Source organism: Puma concolor, chromosome C2 (genome assembly GCF_028749965.1).
Source record: "Puma concolor isolate L17-30 chromosome C2, mPumCon1.1.hap2, whole genome shotgun sequence".
In the NCBI taxonomy this organism is placed as follows: domain Eukaryota; kingdom Metazoa; phylum Chordata; class Mammalia; order Carnivora; family Felidae; genus Puma; species Puma concolor.
Genome location: NC_141675.1, coordinates 147,043,100 through 147,067,139, shown reverse-complemented (window position 1 = coordinate 147,067,139; position 24,040 = coordinate 147,043,100). Strand labels below are relative to the sequence as shown.

The following is a 24,040-nucleotide window of genomic DNA, read 5'->3' as shown; positions in this document are numbered from 1 at the left end:
CATCCTGTTTATCCAGTCATCCATCAATGGACACTTAGGTTGTTTCCACGTCTTGACTATTGTAAATAATGCTGCAGCGAATGAACGTGGGAATGCATATATTTTTTCAAATTAATGTTTTTATTTTCTTAGAATAAATACCCAGAAGTGGAATCACATGATATATTAGTTTTATTTTTAAATTTTTAAAAAATATTTATTTATTTTTGGGAGAGTGCAAGTGGAGGAGGGGCAGAGAAAGGGGGACAGAGGATCCGAAGCAGGCTCTGTGCTGACAAGCTGACAGCAGTGAGCCCCATGTGGGGATCAAGCCCACAAACCACAAGATCATGACCTGAGCCAAAGTTGGACGCTCAACCAACTGAACCACCTAAGTGCCCCTATTTTTTAATTTTTTTAAAGTAAGCTCTACATCCAATGTGGGGCTTGAACTCACAACCCCAAGATCAAGAGCTGCATGTTCTACTGACTGAGCCCAGCACCCCTCTATTTTTGATTTTTTGAGGAACTGCCATACTGTTTTCCACCATAGCTGCACCAGCTTGCATTCCTAACAACAGTATACAAGGGTACCCTTTTCTCTACATCCTCACCAACAATTGTTATTTCTTGTCTTTTTGATATTAGCCATCCTGACAGGTGCGAGGTGATATCTCATTTTGATTTTGATTTGCATTTCCCCATGATGAATGATGTTGAACATCTTTTCATGTGTTTGTTGGCCATCTGGTTGTCTTCTTGGGGAAAATGTCTATTCAGATCCTCCACCCATTTTTAAATCAGATGGTTTGATATATTGCTATTGAGTTGTGTGAGTTCTTTATATATTTTAGTTATTAAGCCCTTGTCAGACAAATGATTTGAAAATATTTTCTCCCATTCAATAGGTTGCCTTTTCACTTTGTTGATTATTTCCTTTGCTGTGCAGAAGCTTTTTAGTTTGATGTAGTTTAGGTACTGTATACAGGCCCTGTATACCCAAGTGGTTATTTCAACTGATGCTCAATTGAAAATAAACATAAAAACAACAATCTGTTCATCTCTGGTATCGGGGAAGAGGACTATTATTTTTAAGTGAATAAATTTTTATTTAAGGAATTTTACATGTGATTTCTTCCACTGCCAATCACCCTAGTTCCTGCAAAGTCATAATCATAATCTTCAAAATAGTCCCTTTAAAAAGAACTTTTGTTTAATCCACAGTTGCCATTATCAGTCCAGAGTTCTTTCAGTTGGGCTTTTTTTTTTTAAGTCTATTTATTTATTTTGAGAGAGAGAGAGAGAGAGTGCACGAGCAGCAAAAGGCAAAGAGAGAGGGAGAGAGAGAATTCCAAGCAGGCTCTGTGCTATCAGCACAGAGCCCAATGCGGGGCTTGATTCCATGAACCATGAGTGTGACCTGAGCCGACATCAAGAGTCTGACACTTAACCATCTGAGCCACCCAGGCACCCCTCTGTTGGGCCTCTTTGATCTCCACTTGAATATAGACATTCTTCCAAAATTCCCCACCTGTAATCTTTGGAATTCAGTTTTTTTACTTTAGGGCCCTAGAAGTCAAACTGTAGGAAGTATACCAATTGCTATTTTGGCAAGTGATCTGAAATTCTTATTCCTTAATTGTTTCTAATATTGGGAAGTCTTGTTACTTTCCCTCTGCTCCATGAGCCTAGCAGAAAATGTTATAGGTCTCATGGTCACCACTGCAGTAAACTTGCTGTGATGGAAGGATCACCTATGTGTCAGTGTAGCCACAGAGGACTGTTTTGGACAGCTCATGTGTCAGTCATCAAATATTGTGTAAAGATGGTCCCTATTGAAAACTTAAGATTCATGAGGTAATTTTGGCAATACTAAATTCCAGCCTTTTATGTAGCCCTTAAAGTTGCTGAGAAAGTGGAGTCGGCTCTTTTTATCCTACTGTGTCAGTCAGTGTTCTCCAGAGAAGCAGAACCAATAGTTTGTATGTATGTATATACACTGATTGATTGGCAGGGCCACCGGGGTGGTTCAGTCAGTTGAGTGTCTGGCTGTTGGTTTCAGCTCAGGTATGATCTCAGGGTCGTTGGATCAAGGCCCACATTGGGCTCCACACTGAGCATGGAGACTGCTTGGGATTCTCTGTCTTTCCCTCTGTCCCTCTTCCCCATTTGCACTCTCCCTCTAAAATACAAATAAATAACTAAAAATAAATTGGTTTTAAGAGATTGATTTTAAAGAACTGGCTCATATGATTATGTGGGCTGGCAAGTCTGAAATATGTAGGGCAGGCTGGAGACCCAAGGAAGAGTTGCAGTCTTGAGTCCACAGTCAGCCTGGAAACAGAATTCCTCTCTCTTCTGTGGACCTCAGTCTTTTCTGTTAAGGTCTTCAACTGATTGGATAAAGCCTACCCACCTTGTGCAGGGTAACTGACTTTACTCAAAGTCTAAAAATACCTTCACAGCAACATCAAGACCGGTGCTTGATCAAACAACTGGTACCGCAGCCCAGCCAAGTTGGCCCATAAAATTGACCATCACCATGCCTACAGTGGGAATCCACTGAATCAATTAACGCCCAGTTAATCCCTTCATTGACTTATTCCCTTTTCTTTGTCACCAAAAGCGACAGTTTCTCTTTGACATACCAAACCGAAATCGAAATGATGGAGGAAAAATACCAACTACTTTCCCTTAGAGTCTTCAAGACATAGTCCTTGGAACTCTCCACGGACAGTAATGATACCTTTAGAAGTGAGATTAGAAGAGGAGTTTGAAGACTAGGTTCCCAAGGAGAATCTCAACAGAACCAAAGGACATGCTGTCTGCTGACACTTCCTTTTGGAAACTGCAGTCAAGGATACAAAGGCAGAAAACCCCAGGGAAAGAGCTTCTGCCAGGCCGGGGGAACTTCCTGAGGAGGGGTCATGGGTGCCGTCTTGCATGGAGCCATCCAGCTGGAAGGGCTGCTAAGAAACCTCATAATCAATTTTATTAAACAGATTTTATGTTTTTAAGAACCAAAAATATAGGGGTAAATCTGTGGTCTATTTGTGAATTATTAAGTAGAGCTCAGCAGAATGTGGAGCAGAATGGGCATTAAATAAATGTGATGTGTTTAATTAATGTATTTAATATATTAATGATTTATGTAAATATATTTTATTAAATTTGTTGATCTCATGGTGGAATCAGCCTGGCCACATTTTCTAATCTAGAAGATTGCACACCAAGCAAGGAAATCTCACCAACAAATAAAAGGTTGATTCCATTCACTACGTTGTGTTTTTGTTTTATTGATGGTTTCTTTTGCTCTGCAGAAGCTTTTTATTTGGGTGTGGTTCCAATAGTTTTATTTTGCTTGTGTTTCCCTTGCCAAAGGAGACATATCTAGAAAAATGTTTTTACAACCGATACCATCAACAAAACAAAAAGACAGCTTACTAAATGAGAGAAGATATTTGCAGAGGACATGCTCAATAAAGGTTAATATCCAAAACATATAAAGAACTTATACAACTCAACACCAAAAACCCACAAATGATCCAATTAAAAAATGAGCACGGCGGGGCGCCTGGGTGGCGCAGTCGGTTAAGCGTCCAACTTCAGCCAGGTCACGATCTCGCGGTCCGTGAGTTCGAGCCCCGCGTCGGGCTCTGGGCTGATGGCTCGGAGCCTGGAGCCTGTTTCCGATTCTGTGTCTCCCTCTCTCTCTGCCCCTCCCCCGTTCATGCTCTGTCTCTCTCTGTCCCAAAAAAATAAATAAATGTTGACAAAAAAAAAAAAATGAGCACGGGACACAAATAGACATTTTGCCAAAGGAGACATACAGACGGCCAAAAGACACATGAAAAAAAATGCTCAACATCACTCATCATCAGGGAAATACAAACCAAAACCACAATGAGATATCACCTCACTCCTGTCAGAATGGCTAGTCTCAAAAACACAAGAGACAAGTATTGGCAAAGATGTGGAGAAGAAGGAACACTTGTGCACTGTTGGTAGGAATACAGGCTGGTGCAGCCATTGTGGAGAACAGTATAGCAGCTCGTCAGAAAATTAAAAATATAATTGCCATATGATTCAGTAATTCCACTACCAGGTATTTACCTAAAGAAGATGAAAACACTGACAGCCAAGATATGGAAGCAACCCAGGAGACCATCAGTAGATGAATCGATAAAGAAGGTGTGGCATAAAAAATGAAGTCTTGCCATTTGCAACAATATGAATAGATATAAAGGCTATAATGCTAAGTGAAATAAGTCAGTAGGAGAAAGACAAATATGATTTCACTCATGTGGAATTTAAGAAACAAATGAAGAAAAAAGAAACAAAAATACAGATACTTAACTGTAGAGAACAAACTGGAGGTTGCCAGGGGGAGGTAGGTGGGGGAATGGATGAAATAAGTGAAGTGGATTCAGAACATACTTATTGAGGGGTGCCTGGGTGGCTCAGTCGGTTGAGTGTCTGACTTGGGCTCAGGTCATGATGTCGTAATTCATGAGTTTGAGCCCTGCATCAGGCTCCGTGCTGACAGCTCAGAGCCTGGAGCCTGCCTCGAGTTCTTTTTCTCCCTCTCTCCCCCTCCCCACTCACACTCTGTCTCTCTTTCTCTCTCAAAACTAAACATTTACAAAAAATTAAATATTTTAAAGTTTTTTTAATTTAAAAAAGAATATACTTATTCAGATGAGAACTACTGAGTAATGTATAGAATTGTTGAATCACTGTATTGCACATCTTAAACTAATGCACTGTGTGTTTATTAAACTTGAGTAAAAAAATATTTTTTAATTTTGGGGTGCTTGGCTAACTCAGTAGGAAGAACATGCAACTCTTTTTTTTTTTTTAATCAGAAAAGGTTTGTTTCTTTTAGGGACAAACAATTAAACCACACCCGAGGCCTAAATATACAGACACAAACCAAAGTAGCCATTTAGGATTGCTTGTTCTAGCTTCAAGAAGAATGCTGGTGCAATTTTGATTGGGATTGCATTGAATGTGTAGATAGCTTTGGGTAGTATTGACATTTTAACAATATTCTTCCAATCCATGAGCATGGAATGTTTTGCCATTTCTTTGTATCTTCTTCAATTTCCTTCATAAGCTTTCTATACTTTTCAGCATACAGATCTTTTACATCTTTGGTTAGGTTTATTCCGAGGTATTTTATGCTTCTTGGTGCAATTGTGAATGGTATCAGTTTCTTTATTTGCCTTTCTGTTGCTTCATTATTAGTGTATAAGAATGGAACTGATTTCTGTACATTGATTTTGTATCCTGCGACTTTGCTGAATTCATGTATCAGTTTTAGCAGACTTTTGGTGGAGTCTGTTGGATTTTCCATGTATAATATCATGTCATCTGCAAAAAGTGAAAGCTTGACTTCATCTTTGCTAATTTTGATGCCTTTGATTTCCTTGTGTTGTCTGATTGCTGATGCTAGAACTTCCAACACTATGTTAAACAACAGCAGTGAGAGTGGACATCCCTGTCATGTTCCTGATCTCAGGGAGAAAGCTCTCAGTTTTTCCCCACTGAGGATGATATTAGCTGTGGGCTTTTCATAAATGGCTTTTATGATGTTTAAGAATGTTCCTTCTATGCCGACTTTCTCGAGGGTTTTTATTAAGAAAGGATGCTTTATTTTGTCAAATGCTTTTTCTGCATCAATTGACAGGATCATATGGTTCGTTTCTTTTCTTTTATTAATGTGATGTATCACACTGGTTGATTTGCGAATGTTGAACCAGCCCTGCAGCCCAGGAATGAATCCCACTCGATCACAGTGAATAATTCTTTTTATATGCTGTTGAATTTGATTTGCTAGTATTTTATTGAGAATTTTTGCATCCATATTCATCAGGGATATTGGCCTGTAGTTCTCTTTTTTTCTGGGTCTCTGTCTGGTTTGGGAAGCAAAGTAATGCTGGCTTCATAGAATGAGTCTGGAAGTTTTCCTTCCCTTTCTATTTTTTGGAACAGCTTGAGAAGGATAGGTATTATCTCTGCTTTAAATGTCTGGTAGAATTCCCCAGGGAAGCCATCTGGCCCTGGACTCTTATTTGTTGGGAGATTTTTGATAACTGATTCAATTTCTTCACTGGTAATGGGTCTGTTCAAGTTTTCTATTTCTTCCTGTTTGAGTTTTGGAAGTGTGTGGGTGTTTAGGAATTTGTCCATTTCTTCCAGGTTGTCCAGTTTGTTGGCATATAATTTTTCATAATATTCCCTGATAATTGGTTGTATTTCTGAGGGATTGGTTGTAATAATTCCATTTTCTCTCATGATTTTATCTATTTGGGTCCTCTCCCTTTTCTTTTTGAGAAGCCTGGCTAGAGTTTTATCAATTTTGTTTATTTTTTTCAAAAAACCAACTCTTGGTTTCATTGATATGCTCTACAATTTTTTTAGATTCTATATTTATTTCTGCTCTGATCTTTATTATTTCTCTTCTTCTGCTGGGTTTGGGGTATCTTTGCTGTTCTGCTTCTATTTCCTTTAGGTGTGCTGTTAGGTTTTGTATTTGAGATTTTTCTTGTTTCTTGAGCTAGGCCTGGATTGCAATGTATTTTCCTCTCAGGACTGCCTTCGCTGCATCCCAAAACGTTTGGATTGTTGTATTTTCATTTTCATTTGTTTCCATGTATTTTTTAATTTCTTCTCTAATTGCCTGGTTGACCCATTCATTCTTTAGTAGGGTGTTCTTTAACCTCCATGCTTTTGGAGGTTTTCCAGACTTTTTCCTGTGGTTGATTTCAAGCTTCATAGCATTGTGATCTGAAGGTGTGCATGGTATGATCTCAATTCTTTTATACTTATGAAGGGCTGTTTTGTGACCCAGTATGTGATCTATCTCAGAGAATGTTCCATGTGCACTCGACCACAAAAGACCCCGAATAGCCAAAGTAATATTGAAGAAGACCAAAGCAGGAGGCATCACAATCCCAGACTTTAGCCTCTACCACAAAGCTGTAATCATCAAGACAGCATGGTATTGGCACAAAAACAGACACATAGACCAATGGAATAGAATAGAGACTACAGAATTGGACCCACAAAAGTATGGCCAACTAATCTTTGACAAAGCAGGAAAGAATATCCCATGGAAAAAAGACAGTCTCTTCAACAAATGGTGCTGGGAGAAGTGGACAACAACATGCAGAAGAATGAAACTAGACCACTTCCTTACCACTATACACAAAAATAAACTCAAAATGGATGAAGGACCTGAATGTGAGACAGGAAACCATCAAAACCCTAGAGGAGAAAGCAGGAAAAAACCTCTCTGACCTCAGCCGCAGCAATTTCTTACTTGACACATCTCCAAAGGCAAGGGAACTAAAAGCAAAAATGAACTATTGGGACCTCATGAAGATAAAAAGTCTGCACTGCAAGGGAAACACTCAACAAAACTAAAAGGCAACCAATGGAATGGGAAAAGATATTTGCAAATGACATATTGGACAAAGGGCTAGTACCCAAAATCTATAAAGAACTCACCAAACTCCACACCCGAAAATCAAATAATCCAGTGAAGAAATGGGCAGAAAACATGAATAGACACTTCTCTAAAGAAGACATGCAGATGGCCAACAGGCACATGAAAAGATGCTCAACGTCACTCCTCATCAGGGAAATACAAATCAAAACCACACTGAGATACCAACTCACGCCGGTCAGAGTGGCTAAACTGAACAACTCAGGAGACTATAGATGCTGGAGAGGATGTGGAGAAACGGGAACCCTCTTGCACTGTTGGTGGGAATGCAAACTGGTGCAGCCGCTCTGGAAAACAGTGTGGAGGTTCCTCAAAAAATTAAAACTAGATCTACCCTATGACCCAGCAATAACACTGCTAGGAATTTACCCGAGGGACACAGGAGTGCTGATGCATAGGGGCACTTTTACCCCAATGTTTACAGCAGCCCTTTCAACAATAGCCAAATTATGGAAAGAGCCTAAATGTCCATCAAGTGATGAATGGATAAAGAAATTGTGGTTTATATACACCATGGAATACTACTTGGCAATGAGAATGAAATATGGCCTTTTGTAGCAACATGGATGGAACTGGAGAGTGTTATGTTAAGTGAAATAAGTCATACAGAGAAAGACAGATACCATATGTTTTCACTTTTATGTGGATCCTGAGAAACTTAACAGAAGGCCATGGGGGCGGGGAAGGAAAAAAAAAAGAGAGGGAGGGAGGCAAACCATAAGAGACTCTTAAAAACTGAGAATAAACTGAGGGTTGATGGGGGGGGTGGGAGGGAGGGGAAAGTGGGTGATGGGCATTGAGGAGGGCACCTGTTGGGATGAGCACTGGGCATTGTATGGAAACCAATTTGACAATAAATTTCATATTGAGAAAAAACAAAGTAGCCATTTAAAGCATTAGCTACTGAGGTACAATATATACGTTGGAGAAAAATGCTTCACCATCTGACCATATATCAAACTTTGCTCCATCAACAGCTGAGCTCTGCTAGTTGAGGGTAAGAACATTATCCGCAGAACCAAAGGAGAACCACTCTGTTCCACAAGTACTGATGCATTTTAGACCACATTGTGGGGACAGGTTTCCCAGTGAAGGGAAGAGGGGGGAAAAAGGCTGTGTCCCTCCCCTAGGGCATGAGGCCGCCTTGCAGAGCACCACAGGACAACGGACCTCCGTTGCTCACACTCAGACCTTGGCGGCCTCCTGCAGCGATGCATCCTCTGAACCGGTGCCACGGTTTACCGGAAAAGGCATTTGTCCATCGAGAACTGGCCATCCACATTGGTAAACAGCATCAAATGGAAATTCACTCTGCCATCTCCCCGACATTGGCCTTCCTGTGTCACAGCACCGTGGGCTGCCTGAATGGCCTCATTCTTTTCAAAGCATTTTGCTCTGCCTTCAGGGGACAGCTTCTCTGTTTCAGAAAGAATCTGTCCTCACACTCCAGTTTGTCTTGGTTACTGGCCACCGCCTGTGTAAGTCCAGTGGTACCCCGCAAGTTCCCGATGGTCCGCTTCATGAAGTGCCCCTTAGGACTGACTTCTCTTCCCTTCTGGTCTCCAGTCTGTTTTTTTCCTCAAGGTCTCCTGCTGGGCCGTGAGGGGAAACAGCAGCAGCAGAAGCAGCAGTGCTCAGGCAGGCGCTGGTCCCAAGCCCAGAGCCGCCTCCAGCCCCAGCACGTCCTCGAAGCGCCCCTGGCCGGCGACCCCCAGCCAGGCCAGCACTTTGTTCAGCATCTCGAGGTTAATCTCCAGCAGTTTGAGCTGCATCTTCATGGACCGCAGGCTGCGCCACTATCCAGAGAAGAAGAAAAAGAGCCGAGAACATGCAACTCTTGATATTGGGATTGTGAGTTTGAGCCCCAACTTGAGTGGAGAGATTATACATAAACAAACAAACTTAAAAACAATTTTTAAAGATGCATAAGCTTCAAAAAAAGTAATTTGCATGAAAAAAAGGTTGATTCCACCTTTCCCCAAGGTTGGAGGAATTGATCTCATGTCGATGTATTTCTCCACACTGAGCAGCCTCCAGTAAGTCCACCTTCCTGATGTGACAGCAGGTGGAGAGAAGAATGAATGTGCGGTGTAGCACGTGTAGAGCCGGGCCCCTCTCAAATCCACAGGGCTCCATTTTCTCTCCTTGATCTCACTGACATCAACAACATTACACCATGTCAGTGACGAATAAAAGAGAAACCATACCACAATCCTGTGACCCCTTCCTGCCCTTGCCCATGGGCAGAGCTTTCTTAAACTGAAGGTGCACTCAAACGGAACTCTGGAAAGAATTTAACAAAGCATCCGTTTACAGAGCGGCACACAAGGATAATGGATACAAAGAAGGAGAGTGAAGACCCTTGAGACCAACAACCGTGATGGAGGCAAAGAGAGGGTAAGCAGAGGCAAGGGGAGTAAACAGGCTTGCTGAGCTTCGTGGAGCCCGAGAGAAGGAGCCAGGCGCCAGTGCATGGAGCACAGATGTGGGGGAAGAAAGACCCGAGCTCTCTGATCTCTCCTTTGTACCTCTCACTGGCCACACCCACAGGAAGTCAAAGTAGAGGCAACCCAGAGGGTCATCCACAGGGGCCAGCCCCGGAGGGCACGTAACAGGGCTGAGAAGGGTGGACCATGGGTGTGGACGACAAACGAAGAATAACCCACATGGCATCCTATTGTGCCTCACTCTCGGTGGAAACTCTTACAACTAGTGTGCAAGGAAGCAGCCCCCATGACAAATTCCGAAGGAGTGGGTTGCCACCTGCACTTGTTAAGCTAGAAACGCCAGAACCTAAGAAGGTGTTCATTTCTCAATGGCGGTGTCCTTAAAGGGGTGAGGGTGGGAGAAGGGTTGTGCCCTGAGCCCTGCGTCCCTGGGAAGTGTGGTGGTGCTTCTTCAGCCTGGCCCCATACCACAATCGCCACACAGGCTTGAACAGGGGAGACTCTCGGAGGCGGGGAAGGGAGGCAAGCCAGTGGGGACAGGGAGATGGTTAACCAAGCAAGGACCTCAGCACTGCTAGTACTGATTCCAGCCTCTTGAAATGTGTGCTGGTGCGGACAGCTCCAAAACTCCCCATGGAGGGGCGGCTGGCTGCCTCAGTAGGGAGAACGCGGAATTCTTGATCTCAGGGTTGTGAGTTCAAGCCCCACGCTGGATGTAGAGATTACTTAAAAATAAAATCTTAAAAAAAAAACAAAACAAAACCCTGGGGCACCTGGGTGGCTCAGTTAAGTGTCCAACTCCTGATTTTGGCTCAGGTCATACTCTCATGGTTCATGAGTTTGAGCCCCGCATCAAGCTCTATGCTGACAGCCCAGAGCCTGCTCTCCCTCTCTCTGCCCCTCCCAGTCTCTCTCTCTCTCACAAAATAAATAAATAAATTTTAAAAATAAATGAACATTGGGGCGCCTGGGTGGCTCAGTCGGTTGAGCGTCCGACTTCGGCTCAGGTCATGATCTCATGGTCCGTGGGTTCGAGCCCCACGTTGGGCTCTGTGCTGACAGCTCAGAGCCTGGAGCCTGCTTCAGATTCTGTGTCTCCCTCTCTCTCTGCCCCTTCTCTGCTCATGCTCTGTCTCTCTCTGTCTCAAAAATAAATAAAAACATTTAAAAATAAATAAATGAACATTAAAATAACCTCCCCATGGAAAATAATGAGCATTGGCAAGGATGTGGAAAAACTAGAACACTTGTGCATTGCTGCTGGGCATGTGAAATGGTATGGCCATTGTCGAGCAGTTTAACTTGTAGAATTACCATATGATCCAGCAGTCCCACTGCTGGGACTGTAGCCAAAAGAACTGAAGGCAGGGACCATTTATAGCAGCATTATTCGCAGTAGCTAAAGGAGGAAACAACCCAAATGTCCATCGACAGACCATGGGAGGCGCAGAGGATGATATAGCTACACAATAGAATATTATGCAGCCTTAAAACAAATGAAATTCTGAGGGGCCCTGGGTGGCTCAGTCGGTGAAGCATCCGACTTTGGCTCAGGTCATGGTCTCACGGTTCATGAGTTCGAGCCTCGTGTCGGGCTCTGTGCCAACGGCTCAGAGCCTGGAGACTGCTTTGGATTCTGTGTGTGTGTCTCTCTCTGTCCCTCCCCAGCTCATGCTCTCTCTCTCTCTCTCTCTCTCTCTCTCAAAAGTAAATAAACATTTAAACTCAAAAAAGTGAAATTCTGATACATGTTACAGCTGTGGGGAGAGAGAGATTAGCACAGACCTAGGGCTCTGCCTTTATTAGGGTCAGAGGGTGGGATGTCTCCTGGCTAATTTGAAGCATCAGAACTGAAATTAGGGCATTGGAGAGCGGGAGCAGGGTCACTTGAGTGGTCAGGTATCTAGGTTGTCTAGAGTTTCCATAAAAGGAACTTCGTGGGTAGGAGAGTCCTACCTCTTTATCTGGTCATTTTATTGGTAGCTGTGTCATATCGCTGGCAATATGTTTATTCACAAGGAATGTCTTTTATTTTTAATGTTTATTTATTTTTGAGAGAGAGAAAGAGAGAGAGAGACAGAGTGCAAGCGGGGGAGGCTCAGAGAGAGAGGGAGACACAGAATCGGAAGCAGGCTCCAGGCTCTGAGCTGTCAGCACAGAGCCCGACGTGAGGCTTGAACTCACAAACCATGAGATCATGCCCTGAGCTGAAGTCAGACACTTAACCAGCTGAGCCACCCAGGAGCCCCAGGAATGTCTTTTTTTTTTTTTTAATTACTTTTAAAAGTTTCTTTATTTTGAGAGAGAGAAAGAGAGAATGCACGTGGGGGAGGGATAGAAAGAGAGAATCCCAAGCAGATCTGCATTATCAGTGCAGAGCCTGATGCAGGGCTCAAACTCACAAACCACGAGATCATGACCTGAGCTGAAGTCAGATGCTCAACCGCCTGAGCCACCCAGGCGCCTCAAAAGGAATGTCTTTTTAAATGAAAGCCTCCCCACGCTGACAGCGTGGAGCCTGCTTGAGATTCATTCTCTCTCTGCCCCTCCACCCACTCGAGCGTGCATGCTCTCTCAAAATAAAAAACAAATTCACTTAGTTAAAAAAACAAAAACAGAATGCCTCAGCATCAAAAGCTTAGTGTCAGATATTTACACTACATGCTACATTATGAATGAGCCTTGAATACATTATGCTAAATGAAATAAGCCAGTCACAAAAAGACAAAAACTGTATGATTCCACTTACATGAGGAACCCAGAATGGGTTCTCCAGGCCCTCTAACTGGCCTGCTGAGCTCTCACCTCCCGCAGGCCCTTCTGCCTTGAGGGTCAGGAGCACTCCATGGGAGACCCCATGCTCCTTGTATTTCCCCCGAGTGAAAATGAAATTCCTACATGGAATACAGGAACTCTTCCTTATTTGCCTTTGCTTCCGTGCCCTCCATGAAAACTGGTAGGAGCCGTGGTAGGTGCTGTTGATGCCCAGCCTGATTCCCTTGATTAGAGCAGTGGTGCTCCTAATGTCAGCTCCTGCTCACAGCTACCCCTTCTCCAGAGAATCGCACTCTGCGGGGCAGGAGCACAGGGCCCAGGGGGTTATCACGCTCCTCCAGCCCATCCCCAGCAGCCCACAGCTGGTGACTGCCCGGCTCCCTGCTCTAATTGGAACCAGGTCTGTGGTGCGATTCATGGCCCAGAGCTCCCTGTGGGACCAGTCTCCTGCTGCAAGCACACCTTTGCTTAGTTAACCATGTCCCTACCCCACCCTGCTTCCCTCACTCCCCTTCTCCTGAGAGCCACCCCTCAGGAAATCCCTAGAACAAGACTCCCCGAGGCCCTGTTGTAGGAAACCTGACCTAACACAGTAGCGATCACGTACTTGCTTTGCACTGGACACTGTTCTGAGCACTTTACCTATATTAATTCACTCAAAACACATATGTTAATAATGAACAAGACCTATGACTGATGTATCTTTCTAACCCCTAGAGCTCAGTGCATTCCTGCTGTCTGATAGATAATGTGAAGCCTTCCATCACGCTGGCGCATCCATTCTCCATTCTGCCTTCCGGTAGGATTCTTGCTCTTTCTCTACTCCTTCACTCTCACTTCCAGGGGCTTGAGTCGAGCTGACCCTTTCCTCGGGTTCAGGGTGGGCACATGACCCAGACCTACCCAATCAGGGGCTTCCATTCCCACAGCCATTGGCTCAGGGATGGTCACATGATCTAAGCCAGGCCAATAAAACCCAATTCCTGCACTTTCACTGAACTTGTTGGGTCGGAAGTTTTCTTTGCACTGGGATTGCTAAATTAGGAGGGTGGGAGCCCGGGACCACCCACAGCCATCTTGCCACCTCAAGGGAAAGATTCTCCCTAAGTGAAACCGGCAGAGAGGAAACTAAAACCAGAACAGCTGGAGAGATGGGATTTCCAAAGTCTCCAGCCAAAGATATGAATCCAGCCACCCCAGCCTTCTAAGTCTTTGGCCAATAAATTCTCTTTTCTGTTTAATCCGGTATGAGTCAGATTTTGGTTACTCACACTGAAATTATCCCAGTACAGATTGGTTTCTTACCAGGGTGCCAGTGAACATTTATGGGAATACTATTACTAACAGGGCCACCTTGTTCATGTTACATGTGTTATGTCATGGATTTTCAAAACCACTTTGCTAAAACCAATTGGTAACACTGGTGATTCAACATTTTTATTCACATCCTAGAAGAACTTTGAAAAACTGTTCCCCGTGTTGTTTTTTTTCCTTTTTCCCTGCCATATGCCTTTAAATCCTTTTTTAATGTTTGTTTATTTTTGAGAGAGAGAGAGCACAAGTGGGGGAGGTACCAAGAGAGAGAGAGAGACGAAGACATGGAATCTGAAGCAGGCTTCAGGCTCCTAGCTGTCAGCTCAGTGCTGGGCTCTGGGCTCAAACCCAGGAACCTGGAGATCATGACCTAAGCCCAAGTCAAGAGTAGCTCTCCACGGATTAAGCCACCCAGGTTCCCGTCCCATATGCTTTTGAAAGTTTTAACACTTCACTTAATTTTTGTTTGCTTTAACATTTTAAAAACCACTTTTCATGTTAAGTGCAAAGGATGTAATTTCTCCTGTATTGGAGATACTGACATTTTCAGGTAAAACTCTTAGATCATTTTTTCAGGTGTAAAGTCTCAAGTTGTAGAAATTTGCAGGACAACACTGTGCTTACAGTTAACAATTCTGTACTGTACACATAAGAATTTATTAGGAGAGTAGATCTCATGTTAAGTGTTTTTTACTGCAAAACAAACTTCTGGGATCACCTGTAAATGTGTTTGATGGAACCTGAGTACCCCAGAGATTTAACACCCATCATTATCCATTTACAAAACACTGAACAAACTCATTTTAACAGCCAGAAATTTGCATCATTTCCCCCTTCAACTGATATTTTTATGCCATATCGCCTACAGAATTCTTCCTAATACAATACATGTTTGAAGACCTTTTATTGATCATCCATCATTTCTGCCCAACTAAATTATATAAATTGAAATATTTTCAATTTCCTATGATTATAGGTTATAAGGTTTGAGTTTTCTTTATTTGGATTAATTTACAATTACAGTGATCAGCAGTATATAATTGATTAAAACAAAAACGCTGACAGTTATTAAACATAGAAAGTTGTGTTATTAGAAATATGTATCTTCGGGGCACCTGGGTGGCTCAGTCAGAACAGCATGTAATTCTTGATTGCAGGGTCGGGAGTTTGAGGCCTACATTGGGTGTAGAGATTACTTAAATAAAAATAAAACTTAAAAGAAAAGAAAAGAAATACATATCTTCATGAGATGGATGATTTTTGGTGACACTGAGTCAGTCTATCTTGTTGGTGATAAAAATTACTGCTAGAATGAATAGGGCTTTGGCATCAGTTCTGTCCCCATTCTTCGTGTAGAAAGACGTACACATCAGCATACAAAAAGATTGATTCATGTACCAACTTTGATGGATCTCAAGGGCATTATGAAGACTAAGAAAAAGTCAATCTGGAAAAGTCAGATACCGTATAACTCCATTTATGTAACATTCTTGAAATGACAGAATTCTATTTGGGATTTTTCTTGTTTCTTGAGATAGGCCTGGATTGCAATGTATTTTCCTCTCAGGACTGCCTTCACTGCATCCCAAAGCGTTTGGATTGTTGTATTTTCATTTTCATTTGTTTCCATATATTTTTTAATTTCTTCTCTAACTGCCTGGTTGACCCATTCATTCTTTAGTAGGGTGTTCTTTAACCTCCATGCTTTTGGAGGTTTTCCAGACTTTTTCCTGTGGTTGATTTCAAGCTTCATAGCATTGTGGTCTGAAAGTATGCATGATATGATTTCAATTCTTGTATACTTATGAAGGGCTGTTTTGTGACCCAGTATGTGATCTATCTTGGAGAATGTTCCATGTGCACTCGAGAAGAAAGTATATTCTGTTGCTTTGGGATGCAGCGTTCTAAATATATCTGTCAAGTCCATCGAAATGACAGAATTCTAGAGATGGAGAACAAACTAGTGGTTGCCAGGGGTTAACGATGGTACCGGAAGGGTGGATGTGACAGTCAAGGGACAGCATAAGGAAGATCTTCAAGGTGAGCTTCCAGACCTTGATTGTGGTGGTGGTGATGCACATGTGTTAAAAAGGCATAGAACTACACACACACACACGTTGCCCCCACGTCTGTTTCCTGTCCTATAGCTACAGAAGATTAATCACTGGGTGAAACTGGGCGGAGGGTACATCATTCTCTCTGTATTGCCTTTGCAACTGCCTGTGAATCCAAAATCATTTAATAACAAGTATAAAAAGGGGGCACCTGGATGGCTCAGTTGTTTGGGCATCCGACTTCAGCTCAAGTCATGATCTCACAGTCCATGAGTTCAAGCCCCGCGTCGGGCTGTGTGCTGACAGCTCGGAGCCTGGAGCCTGCTTTGGATTCTGTGTCTCCCTCTCTCTCTGCCCCTGACCCCCTCTGTCTCACTCTCTGTCAAAAACAAAATAAACATTGAAAAAAAATTTTTTTTAAATAATAAGTATAAAAAGGATGCATCCTCTGAGAGACCAGCTTCACATAGATCAGTAAGTGGTCTGGAAGTTTTATCACACCGATATCCCTCTAATTCTTTTAATTCCTTCAGCATAATATGTCAGAAATCATTAAGTGATCTTTCATTAAATTAATTTTAATGATCTAGTAACGAGCCGTTCAATTATGTCCTCCTCTAATTTTGCTTAAGACAATGCATGGGAAATGACCTGATTTATCAGGACTGGCTGTCCTGTCATTAGTCATTCATATTCTCACTGCAGGCACAGAGATTTCCATTTGTCCCTTTGTTTGATGCTCCCCCCCTCCCCTGCCCCCGCAACAGCGCACTTTAGTTAGACTAAGGGTGGATTCAGGGAAGAGCCCTAGGAAGGGGGAGGGAGACTGAAACCCAGCTCGACAGTTCATCCACACTAGTTGTCAGGCAGATCCATAAGGGACAGAGGGCAAGTGCAAGTTGAGGATCTGGAAACTTGCCCCCCTTGCAAAGTTATCAAGATACTCCCCATCACCTGCAGGCGGACATAGCCAGATTCCATTCAACGACCCTGTTAGTAGCTCTATTTTTACAGCAGAGGAAAGGAAGCTAAGAAAGGTTAAGTAATCCACCCAAGACCCCCAGCAGATGGCCGAGCTGTGATCGGGGACTCAGATGCCTAACTCCAAAATCCACTGTCTTTCAGCCACACTGTCCTGTCCCTGGTTATCAAATCCAGCTTCAGTCCCCACAGAATTGTCTCCTGGTGACCACCAGGTGGCACCACCACCTCACAGTTGTCCTCATGACCGCACTGATGGCCGACTCCTTGATTTGGGGAACAGAGTTTGCAGCCTTGGGCTTCTCTCCCACTGTTACATTCTCCTCTCAAAGATGGGTAGCCTTCATCTCTAGCTCTCATTGATTGGATTTCCTTGAATTTCACTTCTTTGATGCCAAAGGTGTACGCTGGCAGTTTGGCCATGATTAATTAGGTGAAGAATATATATATCATTATAACAACTCACGTACTGAGTGCTTACTGTGTCCCGAGCACTTTGCTCGGATCGCCTCATGTAATCCTTACAAAAGACAAGGTGGCAAATTCTGTTTTGTTAACAGTCTTTCGGGCCTGGGGCACCTAGATTGTTTTATTGTTTTACTCTTCAATAACTAACCAACATGTTTTTGGAAACGTTAATAAAATATTACTTCAGCTATTCTCATGGCAGACATATTTATAAACTTTTATTGGATAGAGTGGTCTATTCTGGGTAACTATAATAAAATGATGAAAACCTAATGGTTCATAAATATTATATATATTTGCTTTATAACCAGTATGTGTGCATATATTTATATTTATTATAGAAACATACGTGTGTGTGTGTGTGTGTGTGCGCGCGCGCATGTGTGTGTAAAGAAGACTGGGCGAGGTGAGTGGGTACCAATTCTCACCCACTCACCTGGTACCACACCAGCTCCAGGCTTTAAGGAAATATGTACATGGCTCCTTCTCAGATGAAATACCCTTACTAAATTTCACTATATGACAAAAAGATTTCCAACCCCAAGTTCAGTACCTCACTTAGAATCATCAGATTGACCTGGTATTACCTAGCTAATTCCTTCACCCTGCACATGAAGGTATCGTGATCCAAGGAAATGGTGATTTCCTTTAGACACACAGTAGTGCCAGTGGCAAAACCCCGATTCCCTGACTTTACAACAGAGTTCATTCCACATGGATAGCTCTGACCTTGTGTGTTTACATTTTTTACTTTTTTTTTTTTTTTTTAAGTAGGCTCCATGCCCAACGTGGGCCTTTCACTCATGACCATGAAATCAAGAATCGCATGCTCTACTAAATGAGCCAGCCAGGTGCCCCTCTGACCTTGTGTGTTTAAAAAAATTCCGAATAAAGGGCTTCTCATTGAATTCTTCTTAAATGTCATCTTCTCGCTTTGGGTTTTGTGACTATTTAGATTTCTTTTTAAATATCATATCTGCCATCTAACTAACAATATATCAAATTTTGTGCTGTTTATAAATTTCATTATGTTTTCTATGTCCTCTTCTGTGACTTTAAGAAAAATGTCGAGTGACCAAGTTTGAGAATACAACTTACATACAAAATCCATTTACATACAGATTCCATTTAGGGTCACACTGGTTCATTAAACCCAGAACTGACTAATTTGTGGGCTCCAGCACAAAATGAAAATGCAGGGGCACTTGGCTGGCTCAGTCAGTAGAGCATGCGACTCTCGATTTTCAAGGTTGTGAGTTTGAGCCCGACGTTGGATGTAGAGATGACTTTCAAAATAAATAAACAAAATGAAATTGCAGGGCCTCATTTTCAAAAATTATTTAGAATTTCAAGATAAAGATAAGGGAGCATTAAATAAGTGTGGGCCCTTCTCGGTGTGCACCCTTGTGTGATCACACAGGTCACACACCCATGAAACCAGCCCAGATTTAACTTCTCTGATTTCAGTCATCCAACTTGCTACAAATTGGCTTCTCTGAAGTAAGTCCAGTGGGATCACCTCCAGCTGTGAGTAACAGCTATTCCAACAGGGGATATCCCAACAACAGTTATCCCAACAAGCAAGAAAGATTTTACTTTTTCCATGTCACAAGAGATGTCGAGGCAGATAACCCAGGACTTCTGCCCTCTTCCACTTTCTTTAGAACCCAATTTCTCCTCTTGGCACAGGATAGCTGCTGAACCTCAGACAATCATATCCACATTCCAGGCAGGATAAATGAGACATGACAAAGCACAAAGAGCAAAAACCCTCTCTTAAGTATTTGCCTTTTTAATTCACAAGAGAAAACCTTCCCAGAGATTTCTGCCCATATCCCATTGGCCAAAACTGTCACATGGCCACACCTAGCTGCAAGAGAGGCTTGGAATTTGAGTGTCCCACTTTCTAGCCTCTGGGGTTTTGTTTTGTTTTTAAAGTTTATTTATTGTGAGAGAGAGAGAGGGCAGGGAATGGCAGAGAGAGGATCCCAAGCAGGCTCCATCCTTGTCAGTGCAGAGCCCGATGTGGGGCTCAAACTCACGAACTGTGAGATCATGACCTGAGCCAAAACCAAGAGTCCAACGCTTAACTGACTGAGCCACCCAGATGCCCCTGGACTGTTGATTAAAGCTGTCACAAACCTGCCTAGATCCAAAAGAGGAGCCATAGACCCAGTAGGGTAGTAGAGCCAGCATAATTCTCAAAAAATTGTGAGTCAATTGTTAAACACAGCCATGTTAGACATCGATCATGGTGGGAATATTTACACCATAGGGGCCCCCGACTGCCTTAATCAGTAGAGCATGTGACTCTTGATCTCTGGGTTGTAAGTTTGAACCCCATGTTGGGTGTAGAGATTACTTAGAAATAAATTTTTTTTTTTTAATGTTTATTTCTTTTTGAGAGAGTGTGATCAGGGGAGGGGCAGAGAGAGAGAGGAGCACAGAGGATCTGAAGCAGGCTCTGTGCTGACAGCGGTGAGCCTGATGTGGGCTTGAGCTCACAAACCGTGAGATCGTGACTCTAGCCGAAGTGGGACGCCCAACAGACTGAGCCACCCAGGTGCCCCAGAAATCAAATCTTTCACAAAAAATTTTACACCACAGAAACTGGCAAATACTAGGAATCAGGGCTTCTTTCCTCAGAGAGGAGGCTGTTAAACATGATGCTTCATAGACCTCACCGCTCTATACAAAGGGCATCAAAACGTTTGCAGCCACGCTTTACATCATCCACAGCAAACCAACCTCAGTATCTATCCTCCACATAAACTTCCTTTGGGCCAGCTAACATTTCTCTTTGGCCCACAGAGATAACCTGAGAGATCTTTCCAGATGTTTTCTACAATCCATGACCCACTAGCCTAGTAACTCTATGCAAAACCAAATTCAGATGCTTTTGGCTCAACTTGATCTAAATAAACCCATGCTGGCGCCCAGCATCACCACTTTCTTTTCCAAGCCCTCAAACTGTCAGTTTTGTAACTTATCCTAGAATTTTTTTTTCAAGGGTTCTTTTGGTTTGCAGTTTCTGGAAGCTTCCATGTGTTTGTTGAAAATTAGAACAAACTATTTTTTTAAAGCTTTTAATTGTGTAATGCCACACACTACATAAAGGCGCGTAAAGTATAAATATGTACTAATTGATAAATAACTATGCGTCAGACATCCCTGGAACGATTCACCGTAAGTAAGCTGAGTGTTGGAAGAATCCCAGAAGCCCATGATATGTCCTGCCCAAAGAGGAATTCCCTCCTTCCTTGCGGGGAACCACTTTCCTGACTTTTCTGGCTTTCACTCCGCCACTTCTATACACATTTCTGGCAAGTTTCTGCACATTTTAAAGTCACATAGTTGATCCACTGAACATTCAATGAATGGACCCAGACCGTCTGTGTAATTGGGACACACTTTTGCCCAATGCTGACCTTCTAGTGCTTCTTCCTTTCTCTGTAGTTTCTCCAAGATTAACGAGACCGATTTCACAATTGTAGTTGAAAAATCTCTCAGACAATTTGAGGCCAAAACCTCCTACATCTTTGATGTGCTGTCGTGAGATTTCATCAGTATTCGTCAAGATGTTAGCCTCTCGGGAAATAGGAGATTGAAATTTAAATATGGTTTTTGCTGAGCCGGGTCTAAAGTTTCTTAATCATCTATCAAGTCTATTTTGAGGAAAGAAAAAAACTAATAGTTAACAAATATTAGAATATGTATAAAGTATTATAAATAAGCAATGGATAAGATGTTATGCATAGTTACAGATATTGTACAAGGTAGTTTAGATCTGTATTCTAGCACCTGTGTAGCCCTCCAGTTCCCACCCTGTGTTTATGTGCTTCTCAGTTGGGGCTGCTTTGACAAGACTCTCCTAGACTGAACTTCAGGTTCATCTGGGGCTTCTTCTGGACATTGATCTTGACCCCCACCCCCTCCCAGTTTTAGTAAGAGTCCTGCTATGTTACTTTAAAGAGACTCCCCCATCCTTGCTATCTGGTCACTCTTGCTCTCTGATTACGTTTCCCACCCACAACCTTTGAGGTACAGGTCCTTGGATGGCCTTTAGTAGGAATCCTGTCGGGGCCGATTTAACAAGAATCCCCCTACCCTTGATGTCTCCTCTTCCTAAGTTCCCACCCACTGGCCCCCTCACGCTGCTCCTCGACTAAAACTCCCCACCTGTCAGGGTTGAGCCGGCTGTGTCTTCCCTATTGCAATAGTCTTGACACCGACAGCAATCATCCTGAATAAAGTCTTCATGCCATTTTAACCAGAATCAGAGTAAGTTTTTCTTGACAGCTTTTTTTTTTTTTTTTGAGAGAGAGAGAGAGAGAGAGGGAGTGTGTGTGTGTGTGTGTGTGTGTGTGTGTGTGTGTGTGAGCAGGGGAAGGGCAGAGACAGCGAGACACAGAATCCGAAGCAGGCTCCAGGCTCTGAGCTGTCAGCACAGAGCCCGACACGGGGCTCGAACCCACAAACCGTGAGATCATCACCTGAGCCAAAGTCGGAGGCTTAACCGACTGAGCCACCCCAGGCACCCCGTTCTTGACAGGTTCTTAAATCCGGTTATCATACCTGGTGTTTGCTAATCTCTGGTTCTTTTCTTTCCATACGCCAAGCACTGAAATCCCAATTTTTGTTCTTCAGATGCCTCAAGCCCCACTGTTTAAATTTGGTCTTTTGTTTTCTTTTGTTTTGTTTTGTTTATTCTAATGTTTCTCAGCTCATTTTAGCCAGTCTCATACCTGGAAACCTGCGAGGGCCCAGAAGGAGAGGGAGAGGAACCAGCCTCCCACCCCAGGCAGCCATCTGTCCACTGTGTCCCTGCTCACAGCCTCATTAGGCACGCATGGGCACGCGCACACACGCACGCCCCCCGCCCCCCCCCATACCCATCTGCACGGCACTTGAGGGATGTCAGCCACCCCAGCACTCTCAGAAGTACCCCCGAGACTGAGTCTCCCAAAGGATTTGGAGAACCTACAGTCATAATCACTTCTGAATTCTGTTAAACTGCACAGACCTTGACACGTGCAGGTACGTGAAGAATGAATGTGACTACAACACACGGAGATAGTTCACCAAGCGGTAAAAGAAGGAAAAACGAATTTCTCTCCCTTCCAAACAAGCTTGTGAAATGCTCCACAGTTCACAGCCTGGTAGGGACAGGGGATCCTTCTGCACTGAAACACAGGTCCCAGGGTGAGGAAGGTCTCTAAGATGTGCGCCTGTGACCTGGGGGCCTGCGGGGGGCCTGGCTGAGCCTGATTGATGGTGGAGGGGAGAGCTTAAATCAGTGTGCAGAAGCTGGCTTCCTCCCCATGCCTCCCACCCACCCCCAGCCCGGTTGTCCCTGTACAGTAAAACCTTGGATTGCGAGTAACTTGATCTATTAGTGTTCCACAAGAAGAGCAAACATTTCTAATAAATTTTGACTTGATAAACGATATCTTGCAAATAAGCCATACAGGATGCCAAATGTCACATGATCACAACTGAGCCAATGGTTCTTGAAATTCACTTTGATACACAAGTGCTTTGGATGACAAGCCTGTTTCCTCAGTGAATTATGCTCTCAAGCCAAGGTTTTACTGTATTCTCCATTGTGTTCCTTTTCCAGGGCAGCTGTAACAAAATGCCACAGACAGGGAGCTTAAACAACATTTATCATCTCATAGTCTGGAGGACAAAGTCCAAGATCAAGATGTCGGCAGGACTGGTTTCTTCGGAGGCCTCTCTCCTTGGCTTACAGATGGCCGCGTCCTCTCTGCGTCCTCCCATGGTCTTTCCCCCAGGTGTCTCTGTGCCTTTCTAGGCCCTGATCTCCTCTTATTAATAAGGACACCAGTCATGTTGGATTAGGGCCCATCGATATAGCTTCATTTTACCTTAATCACCTCTTTAAATGCCCCAGCCCAACTACTGTCACATTCTGAGGTACTGGGGGTTAGTACTCCAACATATGAATGTTGGAGGGGAGGACACACATCAGCTTCTAACATCTGTCTCGGTAGGTGTTGTCACCATTCAAGACCATGAGGCAACAAACACAAGACTCAAAGTTAACCATGTTGTGGACAGTTTGGAGTGGAGTAGGAGTTTGGAAAAGCTGGGTCCTTGAAGACATCAGTGCCCATCTCCCTCCAGACTACTTGTTAAGTGAACAACGAGTGTACCTATGGTTTAGGTCCATTATGCAACGAATTCTCCTGCTTCAGTAGCTCCCTATCCCCTTGGTTATGGAACTGAAACTCCTTAGCAGATCCTTTAGGACTTTCTTTCTGCTCAGTGTCTGGTCTCATCTTCTGTCTCCAGCTTCACCTCCTCCATGCATCCCTTGGGCAGAGTCAATCCTTTTGCTGAGGGCAATTAATCAAGAGAGCTGCAGAGAGAGCAAAAGGCTGAATGTGCATTTCAAGGGCTCGGAGAGGCAGAGGTATGTGTGAAAGGCACAGAGGAGCCACAGCCCTAGAGTAGGAGGAAACTCTGCTAGCAGACAAGCTCATTGGATG

At 43.3% G+C, this 24,040-nt stretch overlaps 1 protein-coding gene and 2 pseudogenes across 1 annotated transcript in view; 1 reads left to right on the top strand and 2 right to left on the bottom strand.

The window, feature by feature from the left end:
• The window catches only part of LOC147577584 (uncharacterized), a 71,820-nt gene that overhangs the window by 34,721 nt on the left and 13,059 nt on the right, over nucleotides 1–24,040 (top strand). The gene's annotated exons all lie outside the window — the stretch shown is intronic.
• On the bottom strand, nucleotides 1,676–1,761 carry LOC112850602 (small nucleolar RNA SNORA1; annotated as a pseudogene).
• LOC112850137 (ubiquitin carboxyl-terminal hydrolase isozyme L1 pseudogene) lies at nucleotides 8,675–9,300 on the bottom strand (annotated as a pseudogene).